General features: G+C 37.6%; 1 pseudogene; it reads left to right on the top strand.

The window, feature by feature from the left end:
- LOC137007702 (uncharacterized) overlaps positions 1-21,627 on the top strand; it is a 1,237,067-nt pseudogene that overhangs the window by 827,265 nt on the left and 388,175 nt on the right.

Genomic DNA, 21,627 nt, shown 5'->3' with positions numbered 1-21,627 from the left:
TATTATGTCATGATATGTAGTATTAAGAGTTTTCAGGCATGTGGGAATGTACTGGTTTAAAGCTCAAATTTGTGGTTTATTGATAAAAAGTAGCACCTATTTGGAGTTGTGAGATCCAGGCGATCACTGGGCGCTCATGTACCCCGCTGAGAACAGCCTAACCTCGGCTAATCCTTCTGATGTTTGCCGCTGGCTCTGATGTCTCTGTAGTGGTTGAACATAATATAATTCTTTTATAAATCTAATGGGTGATCTTTGGTCTCATAAATCTATAATCTCATAACTTTATATAGTTAGGCATTATAGTTTACTGTTGTAGCCTGCTAGAGCGCTGATGTTGTATGTTTGACTGAATCGTTTGCTTTATTTTTTAATAAAAGCTACACATCATGTTGAGATCCAAAGAAATTCAGGAACAAATGAAAAAAGAAAGTAATTGAGATCTATCAGTCTGGAAAAGGTTATAAAGCCATTTCTAAAGCTTTGGGACTCTAGCAAACCACAGTGAGAGCCATTATCCACAAATGGCGAAAACATGGAACAGTGGTGAACCTTCCCAGGAGTGGCCGGCCGGCCGACCAAAATTACCCCAAGAGTGCAGCAACGACTCATGCAAGAGGTCACAAAAGACCCCACAACAACATCCAAAGAACTGCAGGCCTCACTTGCCTCAGTTAAGGTCAGTGTTTATGACTCCACCATAAGAAAGAGACTAGGCAAAAATGGCGTGCATGGCAGAGTTCCAAGACAAAACCGCTGCTGAGCAAAAATAACATAAAGGCTTGTCTCAGTTTTGCCAGAAAACATCTTGATGATCCCCAAGACTTTTGGGAAAATACTCTGTGGACTGACGAGACAAAAGTTGAATGTTTTGGAAAGTTTGTGTCCCATTATGTCTGGTGGAAAAGTACCACAGCATTTCAGAATAAGAACATCATACCAACAGTACAATATGGTGGTAGTAGTGTGATGGTCTGGGGCTGTTTTGCTGCTTCAAGATCTGGAACACTTGTTGTGATAAATGGAACCATGAATTCTGCTGTCTACCAAAAAATCCTGAAGGACAATGTCCGGCCATCTGTTCATGACCTCAATCTGAACTGAACTTGGGTTCTGCAGCAGGACAATGATCCAAAACACACAGCAAGTCTACCTCTGAATGGCTGAAGAAAAACAAAATGAAGACTTTGGAGTGGCCTAGTCAAAGTCCTGACCTCAATTGTATTGAGATGCTGTGGCATGACCTTAAAAAGGCGGTTCATGCTCTCAAACCCTCCAATGGGGCTGAATTACAACAATTTTGCAAAGATGAGTGGGCCAAAAATCCTCCACAGCGCTGTAACAGACTCATTGCAAGTTATCACAAATGCTTGATTGCAGTTGTTGCTGCTAAGGGTGGTCCAACCAGTTATTAGGTTTAGGGGGCAAGCACTTTTTCACACAGGGCCATTTGGGTTTGGATTTAGTTTTCCCTTCATAATAAAAACCATTTAAATACTGCATGTTGTGTTTGTTTGTGTTATCTTTGATTAATACTTAAATTTGTTTGATGATCTAAAACGTTAAAGTAAAAAAGAAAAAGAAAAAAAAGGAAGGGGGCAAGCACTTTTTTCACACCACTGTATGTGTGTGTGTGGAAGATTGTCCTTTTAAGTCGTTTTGAGTTTGGAAGCATGTTGAGGAACAGCACTGTCCTGTGACGAAGTCCAAGGCAAAATAATCCCATCAGGTTGGATATTTCCACAAGGAATAAAAAAGTTACAGACAAAAACAGGGAGTGAGAATGGTGCAATCGTGTTTAATTATCCAAAGAGAGCATTTTGAGTGTTGCTCCAGAACGCTAGAAATGTCATGATCCTGATTACATCATAGGGATTCCCTGATGCATTATGGCGGAATTATCGCAAGACAAAAAAAAGGAACACAAACACTTGATGGGGCAACAGAAAGACAGGGGAACACATTTATTCACAGACTAGCGACATATATATATATATATATATATATATATATACACACACACAATTAATAATAATAAATCCCTATAAAAGTGTCTGTAATAACACTACAGATTAACCACGTTAAATACATCAGTTTTAGGTGGGTTGTCTCAGCACACAGTGTAATTTATTGGCCCTGTTTTGCTTTTTACTACAGCTGGTACTCCCACTTGGGCATTAGCTTGGCAGAATATTTATTAGAGGACCTGGAAAGAGCTTGGACACACAAGTCATAGTGTCATAGTGACTCCTTTAAGTAGTTTAAAACAGTTCATAAATGCATTCATTCATTCATTCATTCAAGTGTAGGAAGATTTAGAAGTACTAGAAAGTTTTAAAATGCCCTCTCTGAGCAGTGGCAGCTGATAGCGTCAGCGTTCACTCGTATGTCATGGATTCCTCCTGTGTTGAATAAAGAAACGATGACAAACTTGCATGGTTAGTGTGACTATGGAGGAGTTCTTTTTCTCTTCTAGTTAAGCACATGGGGTGCAGGTTGAGGCCTGGCCGTGGAGCACCCAGCAGATGTGGAGTGTTGGCTGAAGGAGGCAAGAGAGAGGGAGGGGGAGCTGTGTGTCACTAAGTCTGGGAAAAGTTACACCTCTTAGGGTGAACCTGATCAATAAGATGGAATTTCCAAGCGGGAAATTCCTCTGTGGGGGAGTTTATGGGTCTTGTTTTTAACCCTAAAAATGGCAAGACCATAAAGAGACATCAGAAAATTAATTTATTGCTATATTTCCATCTTATTGGGACACAAATAACAACTTGATAAATTTTTTCAAAATATGACTTATAATTTTGATTTTACTGTTTGTATCCCACGGGATACGTTGCCAGTTTAGGGGTATAAATTGACTAAAAACAGAATTCTTGTTTGGCAATGCCATTTAATATATTTTAAACAATTTCAAAACATTTTATTCTCTAATAACTTATAACAAATATTCCTTGTAACATATTCTGATAAACAATACATGATAAGTAATATTTATGAATACATTTATAATGAAAACTCATGTAAGTTAATGCAACACAGTTAAATGTCCTACTAAAGAACATAATTTTGTCTGTCACAGCTTTCTGCAAATATTCTTTTCTAAACTAAATAAATTTCTAAACGTTTTTTGAAACATCACCAAAGCCAGAAACAATGCAAAGTCCCTTTTTTGAGGAGCTCGTTTTTGTAACATGAAGAGTGCAGTGTCAGTGTATTGCTACATCCAATCTAAAGCATTTCATGCGCTCATGGTTTTGGTAAAGTACTTCTGAATAACGTCTGAAGAATAGCCACACATTGTTGACAGCCAGCCATCACATCAACCAAATCCACTCCACCCATATGTGTCGTATTCTGCCACAATCCTTGGGCATGGTACACCTTTCATTTTTCCATTTTTGAGAAGCGTTGGACTTTATAAATAAGACAAGAGCAGCACAGGTAGATTTTATCTTGGCGTTTTATATATTTTCTCTCGAAGACATTTCTAAATGTTCTTGGAAACATCGTCAAAGGCCAAACCTTACTGGCAGTGAAAGGCAAGAAAACAGTTCCTAGTATTTTTTCCAGAAACAATGCAAAGCCTCACTTTGCACTTGCCACACATAACAAAAGTTTGTCCTTCTAAGCACATCCTACACCTCCCCTTCTTAGACAAAACCGGAAAGTGGTTGATTTGGTCATACCGTACGTCATCAACAGGCCTTGGGACCTTTGGTTGTTTGACAACCTTGTTTGTTGGTGGTGTGACTTTGTGGTGTTTGGGAGGCCTTCCTCTCGTCTCCTTTTCACTATACATCAGTGCTTTGGCTACATTTAACCTGAAGCTTTTCAAGCTCTCGTGTTCTTGTTGAAGTGCTTCTGCATCACGTCTGTGAAGTAGCCATGCGTTGTTGACAGCAATGCCAATTATTTGCCAAAATATGGCCATGTACCATCAGTGGGATTTGGTAGGGGTGCTATACAGGACAACAAACATGTCAGCCAGATCCACTCCACCCATATGAGTGTTGTACTCGGCCACAATCCTTGGGCATGGAACACTTATCTTTATTTTTTCCTCTTTTGAAAAGCGTTGGACTTCACCAACAGGGTTGACAGCAGCACAGGTACTTGCTAGTGTAACTGTTCTGCTGTCTGCCCATTTGACTACAGCAAGCTGGGCATCATTATCCACACGGGAGTCATGGCTGCCTCTTCCTTTTCTCAAGAGGCTTTGATCTTGTTCTAGACTGCAGCCCATCAAGCGGTTCTTACGAATGGTCCCCAAGCTTCTGAGGCCCATTTCGTCATTGAGGTAGGTCATCAGCTTCAGAGAGGTGAAAAAGTTGTCAAAGTAGACAACACAATCAGTGGGGTTTGTGATTGTTCTGCACAAATTCAGAACAACATTAGCACCTAATCCAAACTCTTTCTTTGATGTGTGAGTTGCATCAAAAGTGGACTTCCCTGTGTACACAATAAAGTCATAAACAAAGCCAGACACCCCAGCTCGCACAAACATCTTGTTTCCCCATTTCTTTGGTTTACTTGGGAGATACTGTCACAAACTTCCAGCCTTCCCACCTTTGTAAGGCACCATCATCTCATCAATGGAGAATTTTTTTCTCACTCTCTGTTGCCAAGCACCTGGTTCTCATGTGGTTCAGCACAGGTCTAATTTTGAATAACCGATTGTAACACGGTTCGTAAATATGGGAAGAAGGAGGCGGGAACCGGCGAACCTTCAACAAAACTTTAATAATCAAAAAAACAATGAACAAAACTAAAGTAAAATGCCAGCAGACCCTCACGGGCGTCTGCCGGCCACACAAACATAATAAAACATAACATAAAGTCCAGGCCTGGTCCTCTCTCGATCTTCACTGTCGTCGCTCCTCCTTTTATGCTTCCGGAGCTCCTCCGTGAGGGATTCAAGGCCGGTGCGCCTCCCAGGTGGAGCTCGTTATCTCTCGCGTCACCGGCCTCGCGCCGTTCCCTCATGGCTCTTGCCCACCCTGGTCGCCACACTGATCTTCACTGGGTTCAGCAGTCATATTGTCTTGAAAATGGAGCATCCTGGACAACGTTTTAGAAGCGCTTCACTGGCATGATGTCCGCTACTTTGTCATATCTTGTGTCTGTTGCCCAGTAATCCACCAGTGCAGGCAGTTTCACCACATCCATGATTATTTTCATGCCAATGAATGCTTTAATTTCTTTGCTGTTGGTGTTAATGCTGCTTCCATTGAGTTGACAGGAGTACAAATTTGTCTGGTCTGCAATCTTTCTAAAGCATTCTTCATCAAAGAATTTGGAAAAGTATGTCAGTGGGGTGGAAAGATTTTCTGGTACTGTGAAAGTACTTGGCATGGCTGTGAAATCATGCTCAAACTCATGCTTAATCACTGAAAATAAAGGGGAAAAACCTAAACACACACACACACACACACACACACACACACACAAACACACATATATACCTAAAGTTTCTCACTCTTTTGTTCAGTTGTGCCTCTGACTCTGTCTCATCCACATCACATGAGCTACGACTGTCCTCTCTGCTGCTGCTGTCACTAGTATCATTACCGTGGACATCTAATGCAAAATCTTCTTCATCTGGCTTGCTTGATTCCTCATCTGAGTCTGATGAGCCCTCAGGTGGAAGTACTACTGCCTTCCTTCTAGCATAAAAGGTGCTCACAGTAATTTCCTGAAAAAAGTTCATTGTACCTAATAATTGAATATAAACTATAATTTAAGTACATTGAGTATTGAACTGATTTTCTAAAACACTGGCCACAAAATCTTAGAGTCTATATTTTATAAATCTCTTGATTTATACCCCTAAAATGGCGACATATCCCCTGAGCAGTGTTGGGCACGTTACTTTAAAAAAGTAATTAGTTATAGTTACTAATTACTTCTCACAAATAGTAACGGCGTTAGTAACTGAGTTACATCATTTTAAAAGTAACTAATTATCAGGGAAAGTAACTATTGCGTTACTTTTTTTTAAAAAAATGTCAAATAACTTGAATGCCCCCAATATTAAATTTAAGTCTAAGAATAAGTTATTCTTGATCAGACTCCTGACATGATCCGCTCTTGCTTATGAAATTTCTCTGTACTCTAATACGTGTTGGTAGCCATTAAAGAAAATATAGTTTCATATATATGTTTAAATAGTCCTGTGTTATGTTTTAAATGAATTTACTTGATTATGAAAAGTTAACAGCATGAGTAAGATGCGCAATATATCGGGAGGCATGGAGTGGGTCAGACATGATTTTAAACATTTCATTAAGTTCTGTTTTGTAGAAAGCCTTTCTTTAAAGTGAATTTCGTTTTGTAAAAATTGTATCTTAATTTTAATCAATGTTTCATCAACCAATACCCTGGATTTAATAAATAAGAAGCAAATATAGCAGACAATATAATCATGGCAGGCGCGGGCGCGATCACTGGCGCGTGAACTGGAGCGCATCTTATAGACTAAATGAACTGAAACTCAGCGGCTACTTGCCTCGCAGACATGAGAAATATTTCTACAGAAAGCTTGAAATATCTAAAAACGAAAACAAATAGGCTACTCTGATTATGTAGACTAATCCGAAAGAAATGTGCATTCTCTCTCAAGGCGCGCCCACAATGAGCAGATGAGAGTCAGCAATGTCAACTTCATCTTCACAGCCGACACTGATTAAGAAAACATTACTTTATTAATAAACAATTAAAATGTCTCCTTGCTGTTTTGGTCACATTCATAATTAGCCTATATTACTTTTGCCGTGTTTTTATGGCAAGCTTTATGCGTGTGCTTGAGTGATATATAGCCTACATAAACGCTCATTATTATGGTTTATTCGCTCCAGTATTTAAGAAATTAAATTAATATAAATGTGATTAGTCAACTAATGGCTTAAATTAATAACTACTAGTCGACTAGAAAAACTTATTTCACATATAGGTATATAGGTATCCTGCATGTCACAAAGGGTATTCTGGCTTGAGCTCGCGCTCAGCTTGCATGCTCACAGACACACACACAGAGCATTGTTTATTATTATCAGTTTAAAATTATGTTTGTGTATGGCTAACCGCAGCACACACCAGAGAAAAATCTTTGCAGGTCCTATGGCTGAGAGAGAGCCTACTCGGATGAAAACCGCTTCAGTAAGCTCAATTATAGTAACGCTGCATTTTTTTTGCCAGTAACGGTAACGCCGTTGTAACGGGAGAAAAAGTAATTTGTTTGATTACTCGTTACTGAAAAAAGTAACGAGTGCAATCAAGTACAAAAAAGTAACGAGTGCAATCAAGTACAAACAAGTATTAACTTCCTCAATGTTTAACAAACACCGTCTGGTGCAAACAATCAATTTGATTGTCAATTTATAACAAGTACAAGAACATATTAACTTCCTCAATGTTTAACAAAAACCATCTAGTGCAAAAAATCAATTTGATTGTCGATTAACAAGTACAAACAAAAAAAATATTAACTTCCTCAAAAAAACATATCCATAAATAAAAAAGACTGGCCTTACCAGCACTGTGTAGAGGAGAGGTAAATTGTTAAAAAGCAAAACACAGTGCAGAGGAGAGGTAGGTTGTTGAAATGAGTTAAAGCAAATACAGAAGTCTCAAAGTAAATAAAAGGAAAAATACAGTTGGCATTTACTGTAATGCATTTTTCTGGTGCAAAATATGAGCTTCTGAATGTGTCAGCTTATTTGTCAAAGTAGTGGTTATACCTCATAAGGAGGAGTCTCTCAAAGCGCTTGTCTCCTAACCTGTTCCTCCTTGGAGTGAGAACAAGGCTTCCCAGGCTGAATAGCCTCTCCACTGGAGCACTGGATGCTGGTGCTGTATTGTATTTTAAAGATAAGTTCTTAATTCTGGGGAAGTTGTCTAGGACCCCCATCTCTGACCCAGACTTCAGGTACTCCATCACCTCCCTGTCTGGGCCAAAAGATCCTGAATCCTGTTCTTCCTCAAACACAAAAAAGTCATCCTCACTACTGCTGGATGCTGGACTAATCTGTGGAGGCCTGCCTCATGCTCCTCATTGTGGGGGGCAGCCAGGGGTGAAGCACGACACTCTGTTATCAGCAGATTCTTTAGGGCCTCTCTCCTGGTCTCTTCCCTCAACCACCTCATCTTGAACTTCGGCAGAGTGACAGCAGACAGGAGACCCTCCCTACTGTCCAAAACAGAAGCAAAGCGGGTTTTGATGGCCTGTAAGAAAGAGATTTCTAAAATTAGATATTTCTCTTAAAGAGGAAAAACATACCTTCCTGTGGAAGGAGTTGACATGTAAATAATGTAACAGGCATATTGACTATACCGGGTCTTCAGAAACACAGTACCAGTATACAATTCTTACATTCTCTAAGAGCCTATTTCAGTGTGAAATTTAGAAGACTGTGATAATGGAAGCATCTGTGATAGTGGAGGGATGTGCAATTGTGCATATGACAGGCTTCTCTCATATCACACAAAGTTACAGTCAGTAAGTCTTAAATACACACTCACAGCCTACCTGCACTATGACATCAGGCAGATTTGCCATCATCTCGGAGAGGCCGGGACGCAATGCCAAGGTCTTTAACATCAGAGACTCCAGTGTCGGTAATAGATTGCCATAATAACAATCATTTTCCCCTGGAATGAATGAATATGAATCAATGAATGAATATGAATCAATGAATGAATTACTTGTTTGATTCAAATGTTTAACATTCAAAAAAAGGAAAGGCAAGAAGCCACAGGTTTACATTAACCTATACTTTATCTCACCTTGTAAACGGTCCAAAGCTTTTGTAAGCGGTTTTGTGACTGTGCAGTACTCTACAAGGAATTTGTACTCTCGCTCGGAAAAGGCTCGTACACCTAACTGACTGCAGAGAGTTGTCAACTGTGGTCTGGATATCTCAGTTATTCGTGCAACTGCATTGTGGAAAGAGTTCCATCTCGTCACTGTAGGCACCATGAGCTTTTTTCCACAAAGGCTTTCCACTAGCTCTGCAGCTACTGTAGACCGGCTGGCCTTAGTCCAGAGGGCAGAGCACTTTGCAGTGGCACTTCTGTAAATTGTTTTGTTTGTCAGTGTCAACCATTTTTCAATATCAACAGTTGATATCAAATTAAGTGTGTGCGAGGCACATCTTAAGTGAGGGGGGAGAGTAAAGTGTCCTGGGTCTTCTTGTTCCGTGGAGAGCACTTCTTGTACATCGGTAAATGACACTTCTTCATCCTCCCCTGATCCCTCGTCCTCTGAATCGGATGCTGCTGCTGGCTTGGGCTCATACTCCCTGAATGTGAGAAGTGCAAGAAGAAAAAAAAAACTATAATGTGTGGCCTATTCAATTCAAATTTTATTTTTGTTATAATTGTGATTTTATAATGTTTAGATATGAATCCAACTGAATCCAACTTGTGAAAAGATATATTTCAGGTAGTCAAATAGCAAATAGCATATAGTGGAGCTCTATAGCCATCTAGTGGTTAAAGTGATTTTTTTTTTTATTTTAAAACTGCATTTTCCAAAAAATGTATATGTTACATTAAAATAAACAAAATAAATGTTACATTAAACCATAGGGCTGCACGATAAGGGCCAAAATGATAATCACGATTATTTTGATCAATATTGAGATCACGATTAATTAGCACGATTATTTGTTGATTTTAACCAAAACAATTGTTTTTTGTCACACAAGCTAATTACATTTACTGCCTTCACATCCATATTGTGCAACATTCCTGCTAATGTACAGATATGTGCATCAAAATAAAATAGGTCCTCTTATTCACCAAAATTCAGTAAATCTCCTTAAAGAATAAATAAAAATAAATTAAAACAATAAAGAAAATGTAGCAAAACTTCAACAGGGCACTATTTTACATTTTACAATGTGTAAATATATTTTAGGAAGCAAAATATAAACTTAAGTTGTACCTGCATAATGGATGTGAATAAAACTAAAAATAAAATATACAATCAATAAGAAACAAATATTCCATAACAGAATGTAACCAAATAAGAACATTTCAAGGCAGAAGAACTATGCCAAAAAGAGTACTGTAGTTTACAGGTTTTTGGAAAGAAACACTAGCCTGTCAACATTTTCTGGCTTGAGGGATGAGCGAAGGCAGGTCACCACATTCCCCCCTGTGCTGAACACCCTCTCAGAGGGAGAACTTGTAGCCGGGATGCACAAGTATTTCTTTGCCAGTTTTGAGAGACGTGGGAAGAGTCTCTGATGGTCCCTTCACCAGTCTAGCGGGTCCTCCTCACTGTCTAGGTTACCTGATTGTAAGTACGACTGTAGCTCAGAAGATATAGCTTGTTGTTCTTGGAGAGGACTGAGTCTTTGTGTGGCTGCCGCTGCTCCCTCAGCAGTCTTGAAGAAACTCCCCAAGGTCTATTTCTTTTTTGTAGTGGGTGCATCCTCAGCAGTCTCACCATGGGGATCAGTTGTTGGGCCCATCTCCTTGAAGAGAAAATAAGATATGATTAATAAATAGCCCTAATAATCTAAACATATTCAAAACTCATTTCCAGACATTACATTAAGCCACTGGATTTCATATCATTTTAATCCACTTAAAAGCATTAATTTATCATATATTCTGCAATTATATACATTTACTTACAGCCATGGCTGCAGGTGCAGTCCTCGCCATTTCAGAAGTCAGTCTGGCATGAATTGGTGCAACATTGTCCTCACTGACGTAGCTGAGCTTGAACCGTGGATCTAGCACAGAAGCCATATCAAGCAGTTCTTGTGTCAGAGGGTCATTGTATTTTTCATCCAGATAGCTCAGGATTTTTGTCTTGATGGTACAGGTTAGGTCTGTCTCATCATCGTTCACTTTCAAGATGGAGGATCTGAAAAGGTGGAGGACTGGCTTCACAAAGGAAACGCTGACATACTTCTCACTGGAAAGCGCATCAGTAAATTCCAATAGAGGGCTGAGGGATTTGTTTATGGCCTCATGGACATCTGTGTCCTGCCAGGTAGGGATGAGGTGTCTGGCTTTTCTGTCATCAGACAAGACCTGAGAAATCGCCCTCTGCTGCTCCAGGACTCGTGCAATCATTGCTTGCCTTGATCCCCACCTTGTGGGACACTCAGTCTTCAGTGTATGCTCTGGAAGCTTCAGTTCTCTTTGTGCCTCCGTCAGCTGCTTTTTACGTCGCCAGCTGTAAGAGAAACTGCTTACCAGCTTTTTGCAGAGACCCACTGCTCGATCAATCCGAGGATCTCTCATTGCATTCTCTAAAAAAGAACATGAACAAGTCAAATCATATGTAAAATTAAACCACAGATTTGATAAACAACCCGAATCATATTGTTCAAGATTAAAGTTAGTTAAATCTTATGTCAGACAACATGAGTAAAACTGTTTGGTTTTGGTTTCTTAACACTAGCAGAAATAACAGTTGTTGTTATATTAAGCTACTATTGTTATTATCAGTAACATATTCACACACATTAGCAAAATAAGTACTGATCAACTCCAATTAATAATCACAAATAGCGTATTATTTCAATTAATTATATATATATTTAATTAATATACAATTATTGTAATATTTTTCTTTAATATATATATTTTTTTACTTAATATACAATTCTTTAAATATTTTTTTAATATAACTTTTACTCACCTATTGCTAGATGGAGTCTGTGGCCAAAGCACTGAAGCCTAGTCCAATTATTTAGAGAAGCTGCCTTCACCACATTAGCTCCGTTGTCTGTTGTAATGCAGACAAGCCGATCCTCCTGCAAGCTCCAAGAGGCCATCGCCTCCCTCAGGCCCTGGGCAATTGACTCTCCCGTGTGATCTTGCGGGAAAAAAGATGTTTGCAAGCATCGACTCTGCATTGCAAAATCCTCATCGATGTAATGAATTGTCAAACTCATGTATGGAACCATTGTCCTGCTTGACCACAGATCCGTTGTAGTTGCAAAGTACTTTATATTGGCAAGATCACGCTCTATTTCCCCTCTGCGTTTTCTGTACATCGCAGGTAGTGCCACCTTTGAAAAATAATTACGCGAGGGGATCACGTATCGTTTATCCAGAGTGTTGACCAAGAATTTGAAGCCTTCGTTTGTCACCGTGTTTATTGAGCACATGTCTTTAGCCAAATGAAATGATTAGTCTTTGCAACGCATTTCTTGGCCCTCATACATTCATCGTATTGAACTTTATGGTGTTTTTTTAAGTGGTTAAAGAGGTTCGTTGTGTTGCTTTGTGGTGCCAAAACAACTTTATGGCACTCTTTGCATATGACCTGTTCTTGTTTTGTGTCACTTGCCTGAAACCCAAAATGTTTCCACACAATGGATGATGATCCGATTCTCGGGACAAGCCCCTCGGCCACTCCCTCTGCTACGTTAGACATTTTTTCTTTGTTAAGATAGATTATAGCCTGCTATCTGTTGTGGTATTTTCCTCACGCTACTCTGTCTTCTGTCTGTGACTGTCTACATCTGGAAACTGACTGAGCTGCTGCGCGGTGCAGGGAACAACTCTGATTGGTGCATGGACGCACGTGATCAGACAGCGGCTTTACAGCGCGCTAGACTGGCTTAAAAAAAAAAAAAAAAAACCTTTAATACAAAGCGTGAATGAATGACGCATTTTAAATATCGCTCGATCACGCGAATTTGATCGTGGGAAGCCAAAATCATGATTGTGATTAAAATTCGATTAATTGTGCAGCCCTATTGTCCATAGTGAACATGAACAACCACACATGAAGTCACTGGCAGTAAGTTTGGATATGGCACACAAGATAGAGCATGCCACCAAAGAACAGAGTGCATCACTTGATTGGCACTCTGTCCGAAAGCCCCGGGTAACGGCGTCACGTTTTAGGGAGGTTTGTCATGTGCGTGGCCAGAGCTCAGCTGAACACCTGGCTGAAAGAATCTACAAGGGAACTCGCCAGACAGCAGACATGAAGAGAGGTCTTGAAATGGAATCTGCTGCAATTGAGGAATACTGTCTGCTGCTAGAAGTAAACTACCACCCTTGTGGATTCTTAATTCACCCCGATGCACCTTGGCTGGGGGCCTCTCCTGATGGGATTATTTTTGACCCTAAAGAGCACAATGTTTTTGGTCTTTTAGAAATCAAATGTCCAAATGTCAAAAGTTACGTGGACTGTCCTTACCTTAAATTTAACAATGGCACACCAGAACTGAAACAACAACATGCATACTATTGGCAAGTTCAAGGACAAATGCTGATCTCGGGATTGGACTGGTGTGATTTTGTCATTTATGGACCATCATGTCACAGGATGACATGATGGTCCAGCGCATCTACAAAGACATCAAAATGTTTCAGAACATTCGAGAGAAAGCTGACCATTTCTTTTTTACTTTTACCTGCCAAGATGCCTACAGATGTAAAAAAAAACAAAACAAAACAAAACAATCATTTAATAGTGTTTTAATATGTATCAAAGTTTTTTGTATCTACACAACATCACTGTACAGGAAATGTTTATCAAAGTTATTTATATTTACATGTTTACATTACTACGTTGACAGAAACACTGTACAAAAGTTATTTATATTTACGTGTTTACATTACTGCAGTGCAAATGATCAAAATTATTTATATTTACATGTTTACATTACTGCGTTGACAGAAACACTACAAAAGTTATTTATATTTACGTGTTTACATTACTGCAGTGCAAATGATCAAAATTATTTATATTTACATGTTTACATTACTGCAGTGCAAATGATCAAAATTATTTATATTTACATGTTTACATTACTGCGTTGACAGAAACACTACAAAAGTTATTTATATTTACGTGTTTACATTACTGCAGTGCAAATGATCAAAATTATTTATATTTACATGTTTACATTACTGCAGTGCAAATGATCAAAATTATTTATATTTACATGTTTACATTACTGCGTTGACAGAAACACTACAAAAGTTATTTATATTTACATGTTTACATCACTGCAGTGCAAATGATCAAAATTATTTATATTTACATGTTTACATTACTGCGTTGACAGAAACACTGTACAAAAGTTATTTATATTTACATGTTTACATTACTGCAGTGCAAATGATCAAAATTATTTATATTTACATGTTTACATTACTGCGTTGACAGAAACACTACAAAAGTTATTTATATTTACGTGTTTACATTACTGCAGTGCAAATGATCAAAATTATTTATATTTACATGTTTACATTACTGCGTTGACAGAAACACTACAAAAGTTATTTATATTTACATGTTTACATTACTGCAGTGCAAATGATCAAAATTATTTATATTTACATGTTTACATTACTGCGTTGACAGAAACACTGTACAAAAGTTATTTATATTTACATGTTTACATTACTGCAGTGCAAATGATCAAAATTATTTATATTTACATGTTTACATTACTGCGTTGACAGAAACACTACAAAAGTTATTTATATTTACATGTTTACATTACTGCAGTGCAAATGATCAAAATTATTTATATTTACATGTTTACATTACTGCGTTGACAGAAACACTGTACAAAAGTTATTTATATTTACATGTTTACATTACTGCAGTGCAAATGATCAAAATTATTTATATTTACATGTTTACATTACTGCGTTGACAGAAACACTACAAAAGTTATTTATATTTACGTGTTTACATTACTGCAGTGCAAATGATCAAAATTATTTATATTTACATGTTTACATTACTGCAGTGCAAATGATCAAAATTATTTATATTTACATGTTTACATTACTGCGTTGACAGAAACACTACAAAAGTTATTTATATTTACATGTTTACATTACTGCAGTGCAAATGATCAAAATTATTTATATTTACATGTTTACATTACTGCGTTGACAGAAACACTGTACAAAAGTTATTTATATTTACATGTTTACATTACTGCAGTGCAAATGATCAAAATTATTTATATTTACATGTTTACATTACTGCGTTGACAGAAACACTACAAAAGTTATTTATATTTACGTGTTTACATTACTGCAGTGCAAATGATCAAAATTATTTATATTTACATGTTTACATTACTGCAGTGCAAATGATCAAAATTATTTATATTTACATGTTTACATTACTGCGTTGACAGAAACACTACAAAAGTTATTTATATTTACATGTTTACATTACTGCGTTGACAGAAACACTACAAAAGTTATTTATATTTACATGTTTACATCACTGCAGTGCAAATGATCAAAATTATTTATATTTACATGTTTACATTACTGCGTTGACAGAAACACTGTACAAAAGTTATTTATATTTACATGTTTACATTACTGCAGTGCAAATGATCAAAATTATTTATATTTACATGTTTACATTACTGCGTTGACAGAAACACTACAAAAGTTATTTATATTTACGTGTTTACATTACTGCAGTGCAAATGATCAAAATTATTTATATTTACATGTTTACATTACTGCGTTGACAGAAACACTACAAAAGTTATTTATATTTACATGTTTACATTACTGCAGTGCAAATGATCAAAATTATTTATATTTACATGTTTACATTACTGCGTTGACAGAAACACTGTACAAAAGTTATTTATATTTACATGTTTACATTACTGCAGTGCAAATGATCAAAATTATTTATATTTACATGTTTACATTACTGCGTTGACAGAAACACTACAAAAGTTATTTATATTTACGTGTTTACATTACTGCAGTGCAAATGATCAAAATTATTTATATTTACATGTTTACATTACTGCAGTGCAAATGATCAAAATTATTTATATTTACATGTTTACATTACTGCGTTGACAGAAACACTACAAAAGTTATTTATATTTACATGTTTACATTACTGCAGTGCAAATGATCAAAATTATTTATATTTACATGTTTACATTACTGCGTTGACAGAAACACTGTACAAAAGTTATTTATATTTACATGTTTACATTACTGCAGTGCAAATGATCAAAATTATTTATATTTACATGTTTACATTACTGCGTTGACAGAAACACTACAAAAGTTATTTATATTTACGTGTTTACATTACTGCAGTGCAAATGATCAAAATTATTTATATTTACATGTTTACATTACTGCAGTGCAAATGATCAAAATTATTTATATTTACATGTTTACATTACTGCGTTGACAGAAACACTACAAAAGTTATTTATATTTACATGTTTACATTACTGCAGTGCAAATGATCAAAATTATTTATATTTACATGTTTACATTACTGCGTTGACAGAAACACTGTACAAAAGTTATTTATATTTACATGTTTACATTACTGCAGTGCAAATGATCAAAATTATTTATATTTACATGTTTACATTACTACGTTGACAGAAACACTGTACAAAAGTTATTTATATTTACATGTTTACATTACTGCAGTGCAAATGATCAAAGTTATTTATATTTACATGTTTATATTGTTTCTATATGAACAAAAATAAATCCAAATTCAATCCCCAACCAATGTTATCTCATCTTTAATCCTTTGCCCATGCTTTTACTAAGGGGCCATTTTGGTAATTTACAAGGAGGCAAGCAACTGTGTACAGCTGGTTGATACTCCCAGTGATGGAAAGAGGGATAACAGTGTCAAATAGCTTGTGTTGCTTCACCCTGCGGATGAGACGCTCAACGTGGACCCTTAGCCGAGCAATGGACTGTGTCTCCCTCACTTCATCAGCCGTCATCTGTTCCCGCTTCGACAGGTAAGCAGGTCTGTAGACTTTGCATGGCACACAGTCATCAACAAGAAAACCTTTGTCGACCATTATCGCCATTCCAGGTTTCAACAGAGACACAATGCCAGACTGCTTAAAAAGCTCTTTGTCACTGACAGAACCTGCATACAGGGATGACACAAAGGTGATTGCCATGCCGATTAATCCCTTGAAGGTGCAGTGGGACTAGTAAGTGGAGAAGACTTCACTTTGAAGCAGGAGAGAGGATGGAGTTTGGCAGCGCAGCTCTGTGCAGTCGATCACCACTTGTGTGGGTAGTCCTGGAACTCATTGGGTAGATCATGAGCCTTGACTTTCTCCTCAGACATCCAGATGCGGACAGACCCAAGAAAGGTGTACAGAAAATTGGCCCAGGTTGTAATAATCCGGCTAACTGTGGACTGATGGATGTTGAATCTGTGGGCCAGATCCCGCTGTGTTAGGCCAACTGAGAGGTGGACCATGAAGAGGAAGAACTCATCAATGGGCTGCAGAGACTGACCCTGTAAAAATAACAAGGTTTGCAATTTATTTAGATATAATGTGTTGGCTTATACTGAAAATGTAAAGTTAAGTTTTATTTTTCTATTTCTTTATTTACCCATGCACTGCCTGTTGTTCCAGCTTCACTCCTTATTGTAGCTGCTCTTGCTCTTGCTCTTGACACACGAATCATGTTGTGGGATGCAGGTTCAATAAGTTTCCAGAAAGCCATTAAATGGCTGTAAGTCACGAACCTAAATAAGATGTAGGATATGTTTTAAATGCATATAAATCATAAATCACAAACTAAAATTAATAACTTGAAAGAAAACACACACATATGGTTACACTTTATTTATTGTTACAGTGTAATTATATAATATTAGTAGTAATATTAGTTAACAACATGTACTTACTATAGTACTTAAATACTGCATAATTTACTGTTATTACTATAGTAAGTACATGTTGTTAATTAATATTACTATTAATATTATATAATTACACTGTAACAATGACACCTTAAAATAAAGTGTAACCATATATATGTGTTTGTGTAATACATACATATACACGTATACACACACACACACACACACACACACACACATTGGCACAGGATCCTCATCCACTGCAGTGTAATCCTCCCTTCTTTGCCATACCCCGGTGCGCCTTGGTTCAGCAACGGAGTAGCCGTTCCACTGGAATAAGGTTGGTAGCTCCCTTCCTCAGCAAGCGGCGCCCTTTAGGGGTCGATGGCTCGATCAGGTCATCACTTATAAAGTGACGACTGCAGACCCTTGTATGAGATGTGATGTTAACTTGCTCACGTTGAATGCTGTGAATCCACTTTCTGCGTGTTTCTTTGTCCACAGGAAAAGTGTGGAAACTCAGAGTTGAACTTTGAGGAGGCCACACATAACGGGACACAACAATGGTCAGTCGAACTACTGTCTTCACGCTGTTGATATTTAAACTTTCTGGAAGCCATTAGTAATGCTTAACTATAATATAATATAATATAATAAATCGCTGTTTTATGAATGAGAAATGTTATGAATGAGTTTTGCCGGTAGTACTTCGCTGTAGAATGCGCTAAGTGGAAGTAAAGACGCGGTCTGAGATTCTACCGGAAATACGCAAGCAGAGTTCGTGCATGGAGTCTATTCCTCCACACACACACACACACACACACATACACAAAAAGTCGATAATCGATTTGGCATGTGGGTAAAACTGCAAATATGGATAAACCTGCAAAAAAGAAAAGACTGTGCAGCTACAATAAAAATTGGGAAGTAAAAAATATATGGATTAAGCCCGTCAGCGGTGATTCAACAAAAGCCTTCTGTAGTTTATGTCGCAGGGAATTTTCAGTTGCCCATGGAGGTGAGAATGACTTGAATAAACATGCTTCCACAGAAATGCACAAGAAGGCCACACTAGCTAAAGGTGCAAGCAATATCTATGGATTCTTGGGGGTAACTACTGTGGAAACTGACAAAATAGCGGCAAGCGAAGCCTCATATGTGTATCACACCGTCAAACATGGACTCAGCTATAACAGCAACGACTGTCTTGTTAAGCTAAACGGTGCTTTGTTTCATGACTCAAATGTTGTGAAGAAGATGCGCTTGGGGAGAACGAAAGCAGAGATGATCACAATGAATGTTTTAGGACCAAAGACTGTGCAGGATATCCTGAATGATCTATCTCCATCTGAAGGTGAGCCTGTGTTTTACTCTGTTGCCACCGATGCCTCAAACAAGGGAAATAGAAAAATGTTTCCAGTGTGCGTGAGATATTTTTCTGTCTCTGATGGAGTGCAGTGCAAGTTACTTGACTTTTACGAAGATAATGATGAAACTGCAAATAGTATTCATCGAGCTCTGATGAACTGCCTGAACATGTATGAACTGGACATAAAACACATCACAGCCTATGCGGCAGATAATGCGAATGTTAACTTTGGAAAACACCACTCTGTTTACCAGTTATTGAGCAGTGCCAACAGTCGCATTTTGAAAGCTAATTGCCCGGCTCATATAGCTCATAACACCTGCAAGCACGCCTGTGATCAGCTCTCAGTGGACATTGAGTCACTTGTTTTAAAGATCTACAGCCACTTCTCAGTATCTGCTTCCAGAAGAGAGGAACTGCGTGCATTTTTTGCCTTTGTTGACATTGAGTGGCGTGAAATTCTGCGTCATGTTTGCACGCGATGGTTGTCTCTTCATCCAGCTGTTGATCGGAAAAAATATATACTATGGAAGTCAATGGGGACCGAGATCTGTTTGGTTACAAACATTCTTCCAAATATCTTCCTTTGTGTTCAGCAGAACAAAGAAACTCATACAGGTTTGGAACAACTTGAGGGTGAGTAAATGATGACAGAATTTTCATTTTTGGGTGAACTATTCCTTTAAATTAGCTATCATTATGACAAATGGCTAAAAATCATACACTGTATTTTCGCACAAAACCAGCCCACCTTTTGTCCCTCATTTCATAGTGACAAAGTTGGCAACCCTAATGAGAATTAATATTTCAAGTTCAGATAGTTTTTATGAGCCAACAGCAGAAATGGCGAGAAAGACCGTGGCAGCTCTCACAAAATCTGAGAATGTCACCGGAAGTAGCGCTGCGACCTGCCGGAGAAGGAGGTCTCTGCGGAACAAAAAGGGGTGTTGTCACACGGGAATAGGTGTTTTTCAACCTCTTTACCTGATTTGCTCAAATCGAGAGGGAGATTTCCGGAAAAACAATAAGAGATATGTCTTGTATATGAATGTGTATTATTCTAAACTAACAGTTGTTTAACGTTTCTTTTGCATGAATATGCTTGCTAGCCCGTTGTAAAAAGCTCCAAGCATCTACTTCCACTCACTTCTAGCGATAACTATTATTAGCTAACATTCGCTATTCTATTTGATGAATCTGTTGGTCACTTGATTTGTTTTAGTTTTGCCATCAGGTTGTGGCTACAGTGTCTGTGGTCAATAAAATGATTATAAAGTTTAAAGTCTTAAGAGTCATCATTTCAGGTTAACACATTTCCTTTATTTTAATGCATATACGAGGTCAGTAAATACTCAGATAGCACACGTACATCTGCAAGATGTCTGTTAAAGATCACTTCATCTGGAAAGCATCTGATAGACATCTTTAAGATGTCAATTTTACACACATTCTAAATCATAAACATCATAAACAAGACATCTTCTAAATGTCCTATAGACATATTGCAGATGAGCAAACACTCTAAAAAATACATCTTCCAGACGTAAACACACACATCAAATAGACGTCTCCGAGATGTACGTGTGCTATCAGGGTAGTCTCATTAATGCATATAAAGCTTATACTTATACAATATACGCTGAGGCAGTCATGTGTTGTTGATAGCCTATAAAAAACAATTACACTTAAAATTAAGTTAATATATAAATCACAAGCACCGTCTAGCCTACGTATTCGGCTCTCTGTGCTCGTCTGTTGATATACTGCAGTAGCGCCACTATGTGGCTGAATCTCATAAGATTCGATACACAGCCTCATTTTGACACAAATATGTTAATTTTCATAATTGTCAGACAATGAGATTTGATCTTATTAGCTCCTGAAACTTCATTGTCATGTTTGTTGAATATTTGAAGAACATGTCATCATTTGACCCAGTGAATATGAATATGAATGTTTAAGTTGATACGGCTGCAGTTCTGAGAGTGTTTTTCAGCTGTAGCGCCCCCTATGGCTGGATTTGAGAATATTGTCCTCATGATATCTGTGTGTATCAGGATTCATGATCAGCAGATAAATGTGATGTCTGATCATTTCATATCTTCACAGAACTTTAATGTATCAGGGTTTTCTTGAGTTTTGAATGAACAACACCAACAGTCTAGAAGAAGTTTTTATTATTTCTCTGTGACACCCAGACATGTTTAGAGCAGGAAAACAATAATTGATAAACAGTACAAACACAATAATGACACAGCAGCTTCAGCGCTTGAACCCTTAAAATACACCTGGATTAAAACATGTTCAACTAATCTCAATTCTACATACATGATAAATGATTGATGTGACACTATATTAAAAACCATCCATCACCACAAACAAAGCTTGAGAAAAGCACAGATACACACACACACACACACACACACTGATCTGACTGTATATGAGGATTTATCACACGCACACACACACACATCTAAACACACACGTGCACACTCACATTTATTTTGACATGATATTTCAGTGAAAGTATTAATGTAATGAAGAGACTCTATATCATCTCACTGTCACTGATTCATCATGAGCTCAAAGCATTATGGGTAGAGTCTCTTTATTCTGATTCATGATCACAGTTTCA

Source organism: Chanodichthys erythropterus, chromosome 3, assembly GCF_024489055.1.
Source record: "Chanodichthys erythropterus isolate Z2021 chromosome 3, ASM2448905v1, whole genome shotgun sequence".
NCBI classification, from domain to species: domain Eukaryota; kingdom Metazoa; phylum Chordata; class Actinopteri; order Cypriniformes; family Xenocyprididae; genus Chanodichthys; species Chanodichthys erythropterus.
This window is presented reverse-complemented; position numbering and strand designations above follow the sequence as displayed.